This window comes from Microtus oregoni, unplaced genomic scaffold (assembly GCF_018167655.1).
Source record: "Microtus oregoni isolate MIOR12 unplaced genomic scaffold, Mior012 000044F_ref0000062, whole genome shotgun sequence".
Taxonomy (NCBI): domain Eukaryota; kingdom Metazoa; phylum Chordata; class Mammalia; order Rodentia; family Cricetidae; genus Microtus; species Microtus oregoni.
Genome location: NW_024543218.1, coordinates 17,295,350 through 17,314,112, shown reverse-complemented (window position 1 = coordinate 17,314,112; position 18,763 = coordinate 17,295,350). Strand labels below are relative to the sequence as shown.

The following is an 18,763-nucleotide window of genomic DNA, read 5'->3' as shown; positions in this document are numbered from 1 at the left end:
GATAAACATTTAGCAAACGGAACTTTTTATGTATTCCTCCGGTGTGCTCTGATAATTTCTTCTGTGAAAATGACAAGATAATAGCAGCTTTCAGACGCTTGTCCACGAACAACACTCGAGAATGCTAGTCTGAAACTTTGAGGAAGAAAAACAAAAGTATCGTCTCGTTTTGAAGCCCCTACTAGAAAAGTTTATAGCTTTTGGCAGAAACAAGCGCTGCAACCCTTAATCGATGTAAGGAAGAGAAGGCGACCCTAGTGTGGAAAGGTAGGAGGACAGATACACTCTGTCTGCTGAAAGTCCTTATGGCATTTTCATGTATCGTCTGTTCTTATTCGCCACCAGCGCCCATTTCTATCTCCCCACCCATGTGCCCTCAAGGATCCCCCATTACGCTTTTGTGTCACGTTATACTCTGTTACCCTCCTCTTTCCCATTCTCTCCTCTTTGAAGATCTCTTCCCTTCCCCCTTTTAATTTTACATCTCTCCCATATGTATGTATATGTATATAAATATACAGATATAGAATAGGTATAGATACAGGCTCTGTGTGTGAGAGGGAACATGAAGTATTTGTTTGTATGAATATGACTTATTTTACTTAATATGGTTTCCAGTTCTCTTTCCCTGAAAGTGACAAGTCTCATTTCTATTTATAATTGGATACTGTTCTTTTATGCACATGAACAATATTTTCTTTATCTAATGGTCATTAGGTTGGCTCCATTTCTTAGTTACTATGCAGCAATAAAAATATATGCTCGAGTACCTAAGGCACGGGATTGAGAGCCTTTGGTGTATACCCAGGTGGTAGTGAAGATTTTAGTGTTCTGAGAGACCTCTGTGCTGCTTTCTAATGGCAGCTCCGGTTGATACTAATACACATCAGCAGGCATCCATGATTGTATTTAATGTCCTTTGTGAAGTCAGCCTTTCTAACTGGAGTGATATAGAAACCCACAACGGTTTCCCTTTCCAGTTGGCAGACAACTAAGGTTGTTGAATACTTTTTCAACCTGTCTGCATTTTCTTTTGAGAAATATCTGCTCAGTTTGTTAACCCATTTATTGGATACGGAGACTTGTTTTAAAATTCTTTGATTTTTAATTGTTCTTTGTATATTCCAGATGTTAAGTCTCTGTCTAATGTACAATTGACAAAAATTTTCTCCCATTCTATAAGCAGGCTTTTTTACTTTGAATCTTTCCTTTCTTGAGCAGAAGTATTTCATTTCACGTAACCCAACTGATAAGTTCTTATGGGTACTTCCTGCTCTAAAAACTATTTTCAGAAACTTTGACTTCATGATATATTTATAAGACTAGCAAAACAATCCTAAATTTTAACGTAATACACTTAGTTAATCCCAAATTTAATACTACATTTAAGTATTGTTTTCTCATTGTTTTTCACTAGAAGTTTCATCTTTTCAGGTTTCATGTTGTTCTTTGATAATTTTGCATTAATTTTTGGGCAGAGTAGGAGATGATGATCTAATTTCATTCTTTTCCATGTTGATATCCGGTTTTCCCTGCGGTGTTTGTTGAAGAGGGGTTTTGTTTCTGTGAGTGTCGACCCCAGTGTACATTTTTGACACCCTAGTAACACTTTGGGCAGCAACCACTATGTGCTGTAATTCTGACTTCTCAGTCCTCTGTCTCTTGCGCACCTGTTTTCCCAACTGTGGCTCTGCAGAATAATTCTCAGGTGTGCACACAATACCCTTTTTTTTCCTGTATAGGATTACTTTGGCTACTCAGTGCCTTTTATATTTCCATGTAAATTTTAGAGTTGTTATGCTTGTGTTGTGAATAGTTTCCCTGGGATCTTAAGGGGGGGGTTGCATTAACCCCCTAGGAAACTTTTGGTAATATATTTTCAGAATATTACTTATGCACTGCACAAGTTTTGAAGGCTTTCCCATTTTTCTAGTGTCTTTTTCAATTTTATTCTTCAGTTCCTTAAAGTTTTCATGCTAGAGACTTCCACTTTCTTGGTTATATTTATTCCTAAGGTTTTTATTTCTAATGTATTACTGTGAATGGCCCTTTCTTCCCAATGCCTTCCTCAATAAGTTTGTTATTGATTACAGAAAAGTTACAGATTTTTGTATGTTGATTTCCTAGCCTGCTACCTTGATGTGAGTGTTTATAAATCAGAGAGATTCCCGATGGTGGCTTAAGCACAGGATTGTGTCATCTGAAAATATGAGTAATTTGACTTCTTTGTCTAATTGTATCCCTTTAATTGCTCCCTCTTCTCTTACTGTTTTAATGATATTTCAAAGAGGATACTGAACAAAAACAGAGAGAATGACGGCCTTGTTTCATTCTGTATTTAAAGGAAATGCTTTTTCTTCATCTTCCATGTGTTGTTGGGTGTAAGTTTGTTGTGCATAGCCGTTATTGCTCAACACATTGCTGTGCTGAGATATATATATATATATATATATATATATATATATATATATATATATACCTTCTACTCCTTTATCACGAAGCCATAGTATGAGGAAGGTCGTTGGATAATAAAGAAACTGCCTTGGCCCATTTGATAGGCCAGCCTTTAGGTGGGTGGAGTAAACAGAACAGAATGCTGGGAGGAAGAGGAAGTGAGCTCATATGCCTTAGCTCTGCTCTCTGGGGCAGATGCGATGAGGCTCCGACCCAGGATGGACGTAGGCTAGAATCTTCCCGGTAAGCGCACCTCGGTGCTACACACATTAATAGAAATGGGCCAGGCAGTGTTTAAATGAATTCAGTTTGTTTGTTGTTATTTTGGGACATAAGCTATCCAGGCGGCTGGGAGCAGGGCGGCAGGAATGCAGCCGGCAGCTCCTTCTACAATATTAGACCTGGACTAATGCTTTTTTTCTGAGTCTGCTGAGATGATCACATGATTTCTAACCTTAAATCTTTTCTGTGTGCATGTGCTGCTTGTTTGCCTTATATCAGACCTCTATTGGATTGTATATATTAAAGCAGGCTTGTATCCTGGGGATGAACTTAGTCATGTTATATTATTTTCTTATGAATTTGGTTTGCAAGTATCTCGTTGAGAATGTTTACATCTATCTTCACATGAGAAATGGTCTATAGTTAATGTTTGTGTCTTTTTTGGATAGTACAGTAATAATTAGATTTATAGAATCAGTATAGGTCTTCTGTTCTTAAAAGTCTGGAAGACTTCACCCAGTTAGTGAATTTGTGTGGTGCTAGGCACCTAATTGTTTGGAAGATTTAATTATTGCTTCAGCCTCTTTACTTTTATGAGTTGATCTTTGCTATTCATACTTCACAATGTAATTGTGGCAGTTCATGAGTGTTTAGCAAATTAGCCATTTCTTTTAGATTTTCTAGAATTTTGGAGTATTTTCAGAGTGTTCTGTAACAATTCTCTGGATTTAATGGGAATCTAACAACAGCCCTCCTTTTCATCTCTAATTTTATTAGTCTTTGTCTTCTCTCATTTTGGTTAGTTTGACAAGGAATTTGCTAATATTGTTTATCTTTCCAGAGCATGAACTCTTCCAGAGCACAACTGACTCTTGAATGGTAGCCATTGGTGGCTTCTTTGTGGGGTGGTTTGTCAGTCTGTTTTACCTTGCCTATTTTCTTATTTCTTCAATTTTTACTCCATAGGAATACAATTTATTTACGTTTTTCTTATACTGATTGATTTTCTTTGTCAATTCACACAGAGGTAGCTTCTAATCTGCAATTTTACTCTAACTCTTCATAATAGCTACTTTGTTACATTGATTGTGTTAAAGGTGCCCAGTGAATTAGCAGAGTTATCCTCTGGGTGTGTTTCTGAGGTTCTCTCCATAGACTGATGCTGAGATTTAACCCTTTGATGGATTCATATTATGATGGAATTATTGGCAGGTGATGAAAGGTAAGAGGTGGAGTCTAGTTGGCAGAAATGCATTACTGCAGGCATTTAGTGGGGGGATGAACCACGGCCACATCTTTGTGATGGAAAAATTCTAACTTGTGAATAAGCAACACTAGGAATTTTAGGCTTTTTGTCTGGAGTCATTGCTTTAAATTATGCTTCCAAGAATATGCTTCCAGATTTAGCCTATAATAACTATAAAGGACTATGTCATTTTACCATACATTGATGTCAAATAAAAGCACATTTGTCGCTGACCCCTCCCTGTTTTCTCCTTCTGCTTCTCGGCCACCATGACTTGAGCAGCTCTGCCATGCTCACTACCACGAATTCTCTCAAAGTATGAACTGAAATTCTTTCTTCCCTACGACTTTCTGTCTTGCTTGCAGAGATGAAAAGTTAATTAAATATTATCATAATGGTGTTTACATTACACAAGAAAGTGTTGCCTTAGTGGCTCTCCTGCCAGATTTTATTCTTGGAAGCAAGCACAGTACCTAGGAAGAGAAGAGATTCAACAAACATTTGGTTACTGTCTACGTGGAATAACACTGAGAATTTGGAGAGGACGCCTTCAGTGTAAAAAGGAACTCTAGCATCAGCTAGCTATGCAAGCATCCCCAATTACATAATCCTGGGCTATGTTTCATTTATTTACTTCAGCTTTTCTTTAAAGTGGCAAAAAAATAATAAAGATAATCCTTGGAAGATTGTTGTAGAAAACAACGAACGTGGTACATGTAAAATGGCTAACGTTATGGTTTGCACACCATGAGCGGCGTTCACATGTCTGGTTTTCTCCGCTCAGTTATAATAAATCTTTAGGAGTTGAAAAGCATCAATCAGCATTTTATCACTCTCTGCTGCAAGATGCTCATCTGGGGAATATTTGGATTCAAATGTCTGACTCAGTGGATATTCTCCCTCCCATCTTACCTGCTAGCATGGCAGACAGCTGATGGAACACTTCTGCAGTGTCTCTGTGTTTAAGTGGATGAGATAGATACTAAGTGCTATCAAATGAAAGCACCCATGCAGGCACCTCTGCATTTTCATTTAATATGTTAAGATACTGCTAATATAAGTTATTTATAGGTCCTTCTCTGTATTTTAAACAATGGTCCTAGTTAAAAAGCATAGATTTCTAATGTTGCTTACTCATAGGTTACAATGTTTACATACAGAAAAGGTAACTGCAATTCAAACTAAAGAAAGTTACACTTTTTCTTATAGGAATCAGACTTTAAAGAAATACAAAACCAGATAATCTTCTAATGGAACAACTGTTGGTTCTTCCAAGAACTCATTTAAATGAGCTCATTTGCTTTAGAAAACATGGTATTTGGCAGTTAGTTTTTATGTACTTTGAAGAATGTAGAATTTAAAAAAAGAGAACGAAATCCCTTTCAATTAACAATGCCTAAGTATTGTTACCAAGTGCTGTATATGTCCTCCACTGATTGAGTTCTGTGGTTTTTTTTTTTTTTTTTTTTTTTTTTTTTTTTTTGTCAGTCTTCTTTCTTCATGGCAGATTTTGAATTTGTTTGTAAAATGTAAAGACATGTGTTTGCCTTTCAGGATGCCTCCTGGAGAAAGGAATGGCAAATGAGTGAGCCACAGACTGGAGCTGCTTGTGTTTATTTTTAGAATGTTTTATATTTCAGGGCTTTCACATGTACAGATCTTAATTCAGGAATAAATTTTACAATTTACTCCTGTTCTTTTTGCTTGAGAATCTCAATACTGCCGTCTGCACAGGCTGTACAGATCCTCGAAATCATGAATTAGAACCTTCCCACCTAAAACCATTTGATCCTGAAATTTTCATTTTCAAATTTCAAAAGATGTGTAGTGTGTGTGTGTGTGTGTGTGTGCACCATAGCCTAGAAGACATCCCTCTCTCCTTTCTTTCCTCCCTCCCTCCCTCCCTCCCTCCCTCCCTCCTGGCTTCAGTTCCTTTTTCTCTGTCTCTCTCCTTTCTTTTTCTTTCCTTATTAGCGAACCATTAAATAAAATAATGTCTTTATTGTAGGACTCAGAATTAATACCATCCAATTGGGTTTTTAAAATGAAGCTACAATTTTGTTGACACACAATGTTGAAATCAAGATTGTGAAGTAAGTATGCACAACAAGGTAAAATTTCAGTGTTTTAACCATTAAAATTAAATATTCTTTCAATGATTAAAAATAAGTGTTCTCTTTTTAGCCATTCAAATTAAATACTCTCTATTACCTTCAAATTAAAGGCATACATGGTTTTTAAATTACTGTCTTCTTATACACGGATTTAAAAATAAAAAGTGAAATGGAATGGCAAAATTTTACTTTAGCTTTCATGGATTATGATTATTATTCTTTCTGAAGGGAGGCACAAAATTTAAAAAAAAGTAATTTTCTCTATCTGCACTTGCCTATGTATTGAAAATTTAGGCAGATATGGTGTGACTTCATAATTTACATCTAAATCATAAAAAGTCTGATATTTAATTGAGAATGGTTCCTCATAACTTCCAATGCACTTAAGTCCTATTTTTAAAGTTGGAAACCTATTTCTTTGCATTCTGTCTAATAGGAAATATGGGTTGTTAATCAATGTTCTGCAGAAGTGCCCAGAGAGAGCTGATATTTACAGACCACCTGTCAACTTTCTAAGCCCCTGCTATGGTATTTTACTTAATCTTCACAGGAGCACACGGGTCAGCCGTGTATGTAACTTGGAATCAGGGCAGAGAAGCATTGAAAGAGCAGGGGACTTTTGTGCCTTGGGTGCTACCAAGGTCTCATGCCAGCAGGACTGACTTGGGGAAGGAAACACACGAGTTAGTATCATTGTTGGAGTTTCTGGATGGAGGCCGATGGCTGCTCACAGTGAAGCACTTTGATGATGATGGCTGTACTGAAATATGCCCAACAGTATTGTGATACTCATGCTATATCTTTAACACAGAGCCCCAATCCTCTTTCAGTTAACAAACCTTAAAATGCAAAGTACCCTGATTACAGAGCAGTGTCTTTAGGCAAAAAAAAAAAAAAAGATTAAAAAAAAAAAGAAACCTTATCTCCAAATTTGACAGGATTTAATACTGAGAATATATTAAGAATATATAAAGAATGTAATAAACAAAATACCAAATAAAATCCAATTAAGAAATGATCAAATAAAACATTTCTTTAAAGATATGCAAGTGTCCAACAAATACAAACAAAACTGTTCAAAATTCTTAGCAGAGAAATGCAAATCAAAACTAAATTGAAATTCTCTTATTTAGGTCAGAAGACTTAACATCACCGCCCCCCTCCAAAAAAAAAAAATTCCCAGCAAATTCTGTTTAGGGTAAAAGAGAAAATCTGCCTATATATACGTATATATACTGCTATGAAAGCAAACCAACGTAACCATTGTGGAAATTAGTGTAGACATTGATTAAAAAAATAAAGGGGGAATAAAATAAGGGATACAATGTCTTCTAGCTGTATTTAAGAGAAGGGTTTGGGCAACCATACTTATGTTCATACTATGCACAACAGCCATGGTCTGAAATCGGCCAGATGCCATCAACAGAATGGATAAGTACAATGTAGTACACAAACACCCAGTGGAGTCCTAACACCTCATAAAGAAACCCAGAAACGTGGTGGAAATTATGTATCAAAATGGATGGAATCAGAGATGACCCAGCTAAAAATGGGCCAGATTTACATAGCCATGTCTGTAGGGAGGCTTGCTTTCTCTCTCATGTGCCCACAAAGGGCAGCAAATGGGGAGAGAATATTGGGGAACAGAATAAGGTGATTAATGTGAGAAGAACAGGGAGTGAGCGAGGGACAAATACCATAAAGTGTGTAATGTGCATCAATGAAAAGTCACAAAAATCCATCCTTTTATGAAATGCAATGAATGTATGCTAATGCTTTTTTTTTTTCCGTTTCTGAGACAGGGTTTCTCTGTATCTTTGGAGCCTGTCCTGGAACTAGCTCCTGTAGATGAGGCTGGCTTCGAAGTCACAGAGATCCACCTGCCTCTGCCTCCTAAGTGCTAGGATTTAAAAGCATGCGCCACCACCGCCCGGCTATGCTAATGCTTTTAAAGGAAAGAAATGAAGAAACCAGTAAGAGAAAAAAGAAAAAAAATAGGTAAAAATACAAGTATTGGAGAGGCAAATAATTCCAAAAGCCGTCCAACATTAAACAAAGTATCTAAAATGTATCTTTTGTAATTAAGTACTTGTTACAAACAGAATGGAGATAGTAACGCACCGAGATAAGTCCTGCTGAAAGCCATACGCTGAAATTATTTAAAATACATATTCTTTTTTATTTTTTATCATGTTATATTTTTATTTTGTCTCTTTGAAGAACCAAAGAGATGGCCCTTGACTCTAACCAAGGCTGTTTTGCAACTACTTGAATGTAGATTTTACAAAAAAATGTCCATGTTTTCTCTTCCTCCAGCTCCTTCATCTTCGTCCTCTTTGCCATGTAAGGATCAGATCCAGTGTCCCCATCTTTCTCTACAACATTTCTTTGTGAGAGGAGTGAGCATATGAGCAAAGAGGTCAAGACCACGATGGGTTCACCCACTGACGCAGTCTGCCTGGGCTAATGGCAGTTCACCAACTCCACCTGGACAGGGAAGGAAAAGCATGGGACCAAACTGGTACCTCTGAATATGGCTGACAGTCGCATGGCTGGGGCAGAGTGGGAGGCCACTGGCAGTGGCACCAGGACTTGTCCCTACTGCTTGTACTGGCTTTTGAGGGACCTATTCTCTTTGGATGGATACCTTGCTCAGTCTAGTTTTAGAAGGGAGGGCTTTGGACCTTCCTCAAAGCAATGTGCCTTACACTTTCTGTGGAGTGGATGCTGGGAGAAGATGGAGGGAATGGGAGGAGGGGAGGTACTGGGAATTTGGATTGGTATGTATAATAAAAAGTCTGTTTTCTTTTTGAAAAAATAAAAATAAAATGAATAAAAAACAAAAGAAAGAAAAAAATAAAATACATATTCTTGATTCGTGGAGCCGTCCAAGGCATACCCACACACGCGCAATCAGAGGGGGTGCTGTAACAGTAGCATACAGTGAGATAGGACCTGCCTATACCTCTCCTCTCCAGGAAAGCCCAGCTCCATCACTAAGGGTTGAGTCATCAGCTGGCTGAGTTAAATCCATGACTGTGCCATCCTTCATTGGCTGCTCACAGAAGCCCTGCATAGAGTGCTTTGAAAGAAAGAAAACAAAGACAGGCAGTGGTGGCACATGCCTTTAATCCCAGCACTGGGGAGTCAGAGGCAGGCAGATCTCTGTGATTGGTAGGCCAGCCTGGTCTACAAGAGCTAGTACTTTCAGGGTAGGCTCCAAAGCCACAAAGAAACACTGTCTCGAAAAACCAAAAAAAACCAACACAAAGCTTTGCTTAGTGCTCACTATTAAACTCTCCTGGGGAAATTGTTCTATAAACAGTTGTCCTCCTACTCTTCCAAAGATTGTAACTTGCTTGTGGAAGCAAGGTTTGATGTAGACTGGAGAAGTATGACAAGTTCTCTGCCAACTCTTAGGATGAGTAATCCTGTTTTAGGCTGAGAAAAGTAAATTAGCAGCATTCTCAAGTTTGCCCAAGCACAATATAGGATGCTAATCTGTGGGGAATAACAAGTTAATTCTGGAAACTATGCAGTTGCCATCCTACATTCAAATATCCAGCATCTATAGTTTCACACAGTAATCTAAAAATATCAATTAAATTACATGAAAAGTCAACCTAAATTTAATTAGGGAAAAATAAACAGGGTTATGAAACACCATCTGTTAGACTACTAGGACCAAAAATATACCTGTTCATAATTTGCTGCTAATGTAGGCAATTTGAGGAAAAGGGTCCCCAAAATCCAGTTTTGATATTCTCTGATTTATTTTTATCAGTATTTTTGTTTTGTTTTTTTGTGTATTGATTTTGGATTCTTTTTTTCCTTTTTAAAACAGTGACGCTGTAGTCTATCGCAAGAATTCATGAAAGTCTGGGAGAGATTCCAAAGATTTATTTAAAAGATGTATAATAGGGTTGAAGACTCCCTGATACAGGACAGGTTAGATGCTACTTCAGTTGTTCTGCCCAAGGGGAAAGAGCACCAACAGCAAGCTGCCTGCTCCACTCCTGCATGAGAGACACAACCAGGAAGCTGTCCTGGGCTCCATCGGAGCATTCCAGAACTTCCCCTTTCTTAAGCTTTCTCAAGTCCTATATGGATGTACTTGTCAAGCATTGGTGCCAACTATGGCTCCTGCATCCAAACCTGCACGATAGCAAGAGAGTCCCATAGTGACACCTTATATGTATCCATGTTTCTATTCTTCCTTAAAGGATTTTTGTATAATGATTCCAATTAAGGGTCAGTTTTGTTATACTATATGTATATTGCTACTCTCGTTTAAGGGATTACACTTACGCAGCTCATTTAAAAATGTAATAGTCATCTATATTATTCAAACTTACAGGCATGTTATGTTTTCAAGATATGCAGAGATATATTTCCAAACACTTCAAAGACCTATAGAATATGGCATTTAAAATGTTTTAATAATTTAGAACTCTTTGGACCTGAGATGTCCAATTACTTCAAAGAGGGTGATGGGCATCCAAAAAACTCATTATGGACTTTGCATTCTATGTGACAAGGTTAGTCATTTAGGCAAGACACTGCTCGTTTGGACTTCTTGACTGTATTCTATATAAACTGGACAGAACCCACAGGAAAGTCACTGCTGAACTTGACAAAACAAGATAGGACAGGCTGTTAGGATTACCGCTTCATGGAAGAGTCTGCCAAATATTTTGCAGTACACAGAGGAAAATGACTGACAAACTGCCAATACGATGGGATAGTTTCAAATTTTCTGCTTCCTTAAGAAGTCTACCAGACACTCTAGGCCTATAGACGGTTTGACTCAACATTACAGAAGAACTTTGGGTGACTCTCTGGGCAGGCAGATGTCTGTTATTTCTAGAGTTTTGAAAGTTGCTTACAATGCACTTGCAGTTTACCTAGGTAATATTATATCCTTTTGGCGCTTTTGATGGAGTTGAAGACTAGATAGTTAGAATTATAGTTTTCCTTAATTATAATAAAAGATAAATTATATATAAAATTGTAGACTCAAACATATGATAGATGATCGAGTATTTTCTTTAATTTTGTCAAATACAAATAGACTAAATAATATAACTGAAATTCTTGCTTGATAACTATTTTGTTATATATAATTTTCTTATATTAAAGTTAAAATGTTCCTTTTTTCAGATAGAAAAGGGGATGTCCTTCTCTATGCTGTGAAATGTGTTGCTTTTATTGGTTGATGAATAAAGCTATTTTGGACAATGGCCAGGCAGAATATAGCTAGGTGGAAAATCCAAACAGAGGTACAGAGAGAAAGAAGGAGTCGGGGAGATGCATGTAGCCATCTAAGAAGTAACGTGCAGGGCATCAGCAGTGAGCCATGAAATTGTGGCAATACACAGATTAGTAGAAATGAGATAATTTATCTGTGAGAGCTAGTCAGTAATATGACCAAGTCACTGGCCAAACAATTACAATTAATATTTAGGCTCTGAGTGGTTATCTTATAAGTGACTGTGGGAACCTGCAGGTGGAGAGAATCCAGTCCAGTGTGACTGGGCCAGATGGAGAAAAGTCTCCATTTATATTAGTCACCTGGAAGTTGCTATCTCTTTGGTAGCAAAGCTGATTGATACACTTGTATGTATCCATGACAACACGTCTTTGTAGCCCTGGAGAAGTCTTCATGAGGAAAGTGAACCTCGGTTGCTTTCTAAATCACAGATAACATTTGCACATAGGGAGTGTGAATGAGAAAGAAAGAAAGTTGTTAGGATAAGTTTGACACAGAAGAAAGCAAAGAAGAATGCAAATAGAAATCATTAGGCAGGGAGGTAAATTCGACAGCAAAAGACTTGATCTCAAGGGCCGTCAGATTGTTTTTGTCTATTTCATTTTCCTCAGAAATACTAACAAGATGAGAAGTTTAAGGCACTGTCTTTCATACATAGGCAGATTCTGAAGTTTAAATCTATAGCAGATTTAGAATGGCTCAGACTCAGCAAGCATTCAAGGCTAAGCATCTAGGCTTGACTTACAAATCTTGACTGAGGTATGAGGGCACATACAAGGTATTAAAGGATTGCGTTAGCTTAAAGGGCTAACTATACCTTCTGGGGATGTTTGAACGACTGTAGCGCCTCCAAACTAAATACATTTGTTTCCAATATTCAAATTCAAAAGTTTTTATGTTGAAGTTTAGTTAATGAGACTAGATCAACTATTCCTTTTTGAACAGCTTACCTACTTTTCTGAGAGCAAAATATGATTTTGTTTATGGTCAATAGTACGAAGCCCTAATCCCCCGAACCATACACTCATAGTTTAAATAGTTTAGTTGAAAACATGCAAATCAAATAGATGACATTTAGAGGACAATAGTCCTCTGTAAAACCTACTCTGGAATAGTAAGATTAAGAATGACATGAAGCAAAATATGTCTTTAAAAATGAGGAGGAGCTCAGTGAACTATACAAAAGCATCTAAAGGATATTTTGGTAGTTGAAATGTCAGTAAATTGATATTGAAATCAAATTTAATGAGAAATGAAGAAGCAATCATATATTTGAAGAATAAGGATGTTTTTTATAGTTAGCAATATTGTATTAATTAATGAAGAATTGATCATACTGATTTTTTAAATGATACAGTTCAAAGAACCAAGAATGCTAGATCATATTGTGGTAGAGTCTGCTAGTGCGTCTTTCTACCCTCTTTGTACAATGTAGTAAACTCTACATCTTTTCTGACAGACGGTCATAGAAATTCTACATAACGAAAACCTGTCTTGTCCAACAGCAGCAATGGTGTGGTTCATCTCACCTTTCTTTCCTAAGCTGTCTCCCCAAACCTCAGTTTAACTCAGTCTAGTCAGGACCAAGAGGGGTGCACCCACCCACCCACGGAGACAGTGGGGCTGATCTATTGGGAGCTCACCAAGGCCAGCTGGACTGTGACTGAAAAAGCATGGGATAAAACCGGATTCTCTGAATATGGCGGACAATGAGGGCTGCTGAGAGCCAAGGACAATGGCACGGGGTTTTGATCTTACTTCTTGTTCTGGCTTTGTGGGAGCCTAGCCAGTTTGGATGTTCACCTTCCTAGACCAGGATGGAGCGGGGAGGACTTTGGACTTTCCACAGGGCAGGGAACCCTGACTGCTCTTCAGTCTTGAGAGGGAGGAGGAGAGGAGTGGGGGGAGGGGGAGAGGAGTTTGGGAAGGGGGGAGGAGTGGGAGGCTGGGAGGAGGCGGAAATTTTTTTTTCTCAATAAAAAAATTATTATATAATATTTTTTGTGATGTATATTATACTCTTTATTGTTCACAAAATTTTATTTAATATGTAAAAGTGTCCTGAAAAGCAAGTGCTTGAATGTTCATTTTACAGATTCAAAACCTGAGGCTAAGGAATCATTCCAATAACAATTTCTCCATCATTTCTGCTTCTGTAAATAACCTTTCATGCATATTCCTGTAATTAACCTCAATAAAACACATTGGTTTACCGAGTTGGAAAAAAAAAAAAAACAGTGCTGTTCCCAAGAGTTGACAATTCTTCGGAAACACCCCAACTTATTTTTAATGACTATTTTCTTTATCAAGGAAATCATCCCAAATTTTCAACCTTTCAGATCATGAGAAAAGAAACTCAGGAAAGGGTGGAGCACCCATCTGCAGTTTGCAGGTCTTGGCATTATCTCACTTAATCCACTTAGAAACGGAATCTCAGGAGAAAGATTCCCATTTATTTGTTTTAAATTGATTGTAAACACACTGCCATGACTGTACTATGTTTCTTGTCAATTTGTTTGAATGTTTTGCCTTTGATTTTTAATTATATGAATTTAATTAGCATTTAATATTATGGTTTATTTAGGGAAATATGAGGAAACTCTGGGAGACATTAATTGCTTATAGAAGCCCTCTAGGGACATTTCGTATTTTGTATCCTTTCATCTACCTCAAAGGTATGATGATGCACATTGCAAAACACAAGGACTTTAAGCAACTTAGCTTATATTTTTATAGAAATTGTATGGCCCTGTGACTATACAGATGATTGTTGCAGCAAACAGAAGCTCAGCTAGACATAGTTGCCTGACTCAAAGACCTCTACTCTTTCCTGTCTAGCAGATGCAGGTCATAAGGCCTTCACCTTGTCGGTGAGATTCTGAGCTGTGTTGCTCTGGTCTCAGCACCTGGCAGCCTCATAAAGAACCCGATTAGTCCCAGAAAGGGAAGTCTCTACTTCCCAATGACAAGGGTCCAGGGGGTAGGCTGTTTGCTTCCTCTGAACATGGCAACAAAAAAAAAATTTGTTTCTTGAGTGCAAAGTACTCTTTATAACACTGGGAGTCTTGAACACGTACCACATATTTTCCTAACAAGAAACTATCAGGAATGGATTCATCTGTTAGGTTCTAGATTACAAAGCAATTCTGAATTATCCTTCTTAACTCTAGCCTGTTATCTCCCCTGTCATACACTCTAACTATTTAAGGCTTCATGATGATATATCTGATGAAATGGAATCATAGCTCCTTCTCTCTCTACCACATGTCTGTACTCTGTTCCTCTATCTTTTGTACCTCTCCACTGCATATTTTGATTGCAAACTGCAGTATATCTATACTTGAATGTTTTCTCGGTCTCACTGGTTCCCCTGGACTCGTTTCTTTTCTTCTCATAGGTCCCCTCAGCTGCTTTATAAAATAACACTCTGAGGCTTAATATTAATTACAGTTGTTTGGCCAATGGCTCAGCCATATTACTGACTAGCTCTCGCAAGTAAATTAATCTATTTCTATTAATATGTATATTGCCAAGAGACTGTTATTTACTGGAGATGCTTGACTACATGGCATCTCCCTGAGTCTGCCCTCTTCCTCTCTGTGTCTTTGTTTGGATTTTCCACCTAGCTATATTTTTTCTGGCCATTGGCCAAAACAGTTTTATTCATCAACCAATAAAAGCAACACATATTTGTGGCATGCAGAAGGGCCTCCCACATCATGTAGCACACTGTATATATTTTTGCTCAAAAAGCTTTATGTACAAATATTCATTGCAATGAGTCATTTGTCTGGTTAAAGCTTTATGATTTCTGATGCACCATAAATACTCGGCCACCACAAAGACTCATCTCAGATATCCTGCTGCTCAGAGTCAGAGTTTTATAGCTTGGTAGGCTGTGGAGGCAGAATCTCTGTTCTTGCAGGCTGTGGGCAGTGTCATGGCACTGAGCTCCTCTCCTCCCAGCAAGGAAATAGTATGTACTACAGTACTGCTATTGCTGTCTGGTGGGCAGATACTTTCCAGAACTGATACTCCAGTTTCCACTGGAGCTCCAGGCTGACACATACTTCTTTGGCCCACAGCTTACCAACAGAACCACTGTGCTTGCAGCAATGCTGAAGGCAATGCTGCTGCTCTATGCTTCCCTTCTCCCCACAGGGCTGGTAGTGATGGGAGTGTAAGAAGGCTGTGGAGGACAGGGGAGTATGTAGTTGTCAGGTAGAGCTTGGGGGGGGGGGGGTTAGCAGCCACCTGGATCTCAAACAGACTTTGTTCCCAAATACACAGCCAAGCCACACAATCATTCTGACCTTGAGCAAAAAGAGGGTGCCCTAGATGGAGAATAGTTCATTTACTGGATTGGACCTCTTCCAAAGACCATGGTTCATGCTGCCTTCAGAGGCTGTGTTGATGCCCATGGTCCATGTGATTGCCCATGGGCTGGGCTATCACCTGATGTCTTGTTGATATGTATAATCTGAGGGGTCCATGATGATATCTGAGGTTCACGCTACCACTGGAGAAAATGTTGGTGTACGTGTGCTATACTGCTGTTGGGAGCAAAGTTGGTGTCGGTGGCCTGTGCTGCCACCGATGGTCATGATGGTGTCCATGGTCCATGCTGCTTCAGAAGGCCCTGTTCATATATACATTGTGTGTACTGCGACTGGAGACAGTGCTGAGGTCTGTGGTCCATGCTGCTGCCAGAAACCACTGGGAAGTCCACGATTGTTACATCTGACTGTGAAGGATGAGAGGTGGACCTGGTAGGACTGCAAAGTGAGTGTGATTGGGGTGCATTCTGTGAACTTCCCAAATAATGAATAAAATATTATGTAGGAGAAAATTAAATGGAATATAGCTAGAGGCATGATCCATCAACACCACTCTGACACAAATACAATCTGAACGCCTTAATCTGAAGTAAAAAGAACTAAACAGTCTTGCCTATTCTTTCCTTCTTCCTTCATTCTACTTTCTTGTGCAGCAGAAAGTACCAAGTTGTGATTAGATTTTGTTTCCTTCATTTTCTGATTGTATCAGATATCACACAGATGATGCAGCAGTCCCGATTCCCTGATACAGACTAATAAGGGACAAGGTCAACATACCAGCACACAAGAAAACAGTTCTAGTGAAGATAATCTTGGTTCCTTAAAACTGGAAGTACTATAAATATCCACCAACTGGGAAATAAGTTATCGACAGTAATAAAATCACATGCACACATAGACTAGTACTAAATCACATGCACACATAGACTAGTACTAAACAGCAAAAAGGAACCGCAATAGCATGGACCAACATCAATCACATGATGGAGGGAGTCTGACCCACAACCTATGCACTTCCTCTATTCAGAAGATAGGAAAGCAGATCACAGATACTGAAAACAAACCAGTCAGGAAGTGAGGTGAGGAGTGGGGAAATTAGGGAATAATAGAAATGTTTTATACTTTTATAGTAGTAGTAATAACGGTATGATAAATGCATTTGTCTAAATTTACGGAAGTAAATACACATGATTAGTGGATTTTCCTCCTTATTTATAATTCAACAAACATTAGAAAGTTACACATCATTCACTTTTGTCCTATGTTCTAGGCATTTCTTTATCGTCCATTAGACTCCAATCTTCATCATTAGTCTCCTTATATAATTATGCCTCCATTCCCCCCAATGGTTCATCATCTAGGAGTTTCAAGCCCCTGTGCTCTGTGTCTCATGGACCCCCAATAAAACTCTACTACAGGACAATGTATCAAAAGCAACAAAGGAAAAACACAAGTTGTAACTCATCTTTACTTTTAACCTATATGTGGAAATAATAGAATTTATTTTATCATATAAAATTTATTTTAATATTAAAATATAGTCAAAATTATTCCCACCACACAGGTTAAATATAAAACACTCTAATGTGGGAAATCTTTTTGTGCATGTGTTGCTTTTACTGGTTGGTGAATACAGCTGTTTTAACTATTGGTTTAGTAGAATAAGGTTGGGTGAGAAATCTGGACAGAGAAACAGAGAAAGAGTAGGTAGAGTCAAGAAAATGCCATGTAGCCACCAAAGGAGGAAGATGCCAGAAAATTACTAGTAAGCCACAGCCTCATGGTAATATATAAATTAATAGAAATGTAATTTACTTTCTTTGTGTCAAAAGTAAGTCCCTGGGAAGGAAAATGTCCCTGCCTTGACTGCTGACACCATGATGTCCTAATTAGACAGCAGGACATAAAAGAAAGCGACTGCCAAACATTGTCGAGGTAAGAAGGTACAGCCCTTCAGAATGTCCTGCTTCACTGAAAGATCTGTCAGAGAGGCTAGGCCTGTAGGCTGAATTTTGATGCCCCAATGTTGCAAAGGATGTTTGAGTGACTGTCCAGGAAGCCAGCTGTTTCTGTCATTACTCACATTTTTTGGACGTTGCCTGCCCATACTTCCTGCTTACTCAGTTAATATTATTTCTTTCTTGGGTCTCTGAGGCAGATGAAGACTAGGTTACTATAGTTTATAGTTTTCCTTGTCTATCTGACAAAGAAAACAAGTTATGATAGAAAATAAACTAGGGACAATACTTTGAACTCACCAAGATAGAATAGATACGGAGTATTTTCTGTGAATTTGCCAAATGCAAATGGACTAGACATTGTTGATGTATTTATTGCCTGTATATATTATATACAGTTATTACACTTACTGTGTGTGTTTTTCTTATATTAGTTATAGCTTTCTCTTTTTTTAGACAAAAAGGGAAAATGTAGTGGCCTTTTATTTGTATTTTAATAAATGAAACTTGCCTGAAGATCAGAAAGTAAAACAGCCCCATCGTTCAGCCTTGCAGACCAGGCACTGATAACACACACCTTTAACCTCAGTAGCCATACTTGTTGCCATAGAAATTGGGTGGTGCAGACCTTTACTCCCAGCCCTAGGGAGAAATATAAAATGCAAGGAGATAATTTATATGCTCAGCCTCAGATTCTTAGATTCCTGTAGGCAAGATTACCATTTCAGAATGAGGTTAAGGTAAGAGTCAGTGGCTGGCTGTTTTGTTTTTTCAAATCTTCAGGTTGAACTTGAATTTCTGTCTCTAAGTTTTTATTATTCGTGCTTCAAGTTTCCTTTAAAATGTTCACACAGACAGGATTATTGGATGATTATACTATGATTACTTGGTATATATTTCCTGGCACAAGGTTTGTGAGGTATCTATTAAATGCAGAAAATGAAAACACCTTAAAGATTGTAGAAATAGGATTATTAACAGCAATTATCATTTTAACAGTTCCTTTGCTGTGCTTATATGTTGAGCAACTCATTTAATCTAAATTGATGCAAATGTATGCATCCAAAATTATCAAGCTCTCTGGACTGAAGCAACCAGGATGTTCCATCAGCCAATGAGTCATTTAGAGGATGAAGGTAATCCAAGCAAATTAAACTGCTCAA

At 38.0% G+C, this 18,763-nt stretch overlaps 1 protein-coding gene and 1 long non-coding RNA gene across 5 annotated transcripts in view; one reads left to right on the top strand and one right to left on the bottom strand.

Annotated features, from left to right (window-relative positions):
• LOC121434623 (membrane-associated guanylate kinase, WW and PDZ domain-containing protein 2) overlaps positions 1-18,763 on the bottom strand; it is a 1,272,606-nt gene that overhangs the window by 1,025,585 nt on the left and 228,258 nt on the right. The window lies entirely within an intron of this gene.
• On the top strand, positions 250-8,516 carry LOC121434625. Its single transcript, XR_005972494.1, has 3 exons — positions 250-267; positions 5,931-6,015; positions 8,353-8,516. It is a non-coding gene; the product is annotated as an uncharacterized LOC121434625 (long non-coding RNA).